Genomic DNA, 2,034 nt, shown 5'->3' with positions numbered 1-2,034 from the left:
AACAGGGGTTATCGAATGTAGCATATGAATTTGGGGCCAGAGTTACAGGATACAACAGGTCTTAAGCGTAAAGACTTATAGCATCCGCTGTGAGATTGAGTACAAAGTGTTGGAATCTGATCATATCAAGTACCATGGAAAGTGTAAGGAGTTTGAAAACGGCTACACATGGTTGATTCGGGTCACTCTTCGCCGGTGAAAGGGATCTGAGAGGTAAGAAGGTATAATGGACCTCATACATGTTTGACCACGTCGATATCTAGTGATCATAGGATGCTTGATTATCCTGTTATATATGCTTTCATCTCTGCCTCTCCCTCCACATCGACCTCTACCTCGACCACCACCCCTCCCTCCCTGTTGACTGTGACCCCTAGCTCGTCTATGGTCTCGACCCCTCCTCTACATTGCATCAATCGCATCCTTGAGCCACCTCCACTCACGTGCACTCGCTCGTGTCCCAACACGACATCTTTGCTCAACACGACACCTGTCTGGAACATCAAGAACCTGCCCTGGACCTCTGTGTTACCTCTGTCAGGATTGCAACTTCTCTAGGGTCACCGAGGAAGAGCTTAGGCGACAAGAATCTCCTTCCATGCTCATGCTAGCACTCCAAGTACGCCTGTGACACTTTTGGGTTTGGAACGACATTAAATCGTAACACATGCTGGGCCCTGTGAGTCCAATAGAGGTGGCAAGTTTGTAACGTACTCGAAAATCACTGATCATAGCCTTTGCCATCATTCGACATAAAAAAATCAATGTTGAGTGTGGCACGAGGTCGATGCTATACTCCACCAAACTGTGGTAGCACCCTATCCACCTGATGTCACTATCACAGCAAAATAGATCAATGCCGTAATAGCCCTCCATAACGCTATATGCTGAGACTCTAGTATCTCGGGATACAGTATTTGAACAACCTCTCATGAGTTATAAAGCATCCACGTGAACTGTTAAAGAGAAATGATTGATGAAGGTCGTAAATAAAAAATAAAAAGTTATATAACTTAACAATAATAACCTGAAAGCTAAAATACTCACATCCCTGCCTTGAAGTAAATCTATCTTGAGCCTCCAATGCGTGACTCTAGGCCATTTCTCGCTCAATGTTGGCTGATATGCTGACCACCTGCCACCCGATACATTAGCTCATCAACAGCCATATACGGAAAATATATTAATCAGCAAAACATATTTAAACATAAACACCTCGATGCCAACGGCCAATGAAATGTGTCAAACCCATCAGACCTGAAATCTGAGAAACGCCAAAAGATCCATGACTGAAGGAGATGCAATGGACCAGCCAACTTAATGATGTTCTTGTTGGCCATAGCACCTACATCAATATAACCCCAAAAGAGCAGCGGATCCCCAGCTATATCTGCCCATATCCTCTAACCTAGCTACGTACGGTAACCACCGGATATGAAAACGTGTACCAAACTTGTCCCTAAAGAGCTGAGTTGATAACAACATCATCATGTACGCTCTCGTATACCTCCTAACTATATCCTCGTCTCCGCCGTGAGAAAACTCACTAAATGTATCCTACATCCAAGTGCACTTCACAATAAACTTGTTGATGTAGCCCGTAGGAGGTAAGACACCCAATAGGACCTCGAACCAAGTCCATGCAGGTCGGCCACCCTTAATGCATCTCTCAAAGTCCCTCAGACATCCACTAACATACTCACAGTCGATCGGGAGGCCTAACTAGTACGCGTAATCGTGCACTCCCCGTATGGCATATGAAAGGTATGCGTCTTCGAACGTCATCTCTCCACAAATGCATTGACAAGCGGCTCATCCCACAAAAACCAGTGTTTGTTCATCCTTGCAAGATGGTATAAACCGATCATCTGCAAGTACGATATAGTCCTATCGCCAAGGACATACCATGTTGCCTCCTCATGCTGGTAATATATCGGGTGGGATATATAATGATAAATTTTTTTCTAAAAACCATAATAATTAACAAAATAATACATTAAACGAATATTAAATTATGCATGTCCTTTCGACAAT

Source organism: Arachis ipaensis, chromosome B03 (assembly GCF_000816755.2).
Source record: "Arachis ipaensis cultivar K30076 chromosome B03, Araip1.1, whole genome shotgun sequence".
Taxonomy (NCBI): domain Eukaryota; kingdom Viridiplantae; phylum Streptophyta; class Magnoliopsida; order Fabales; family Fabaceae; genus Arachis; species Arachis ipaensis.
The sequence above is the reverse complement of the archived record's forward strand: the minus strand, read 5'-3'. Positions refer to the sequence as shown.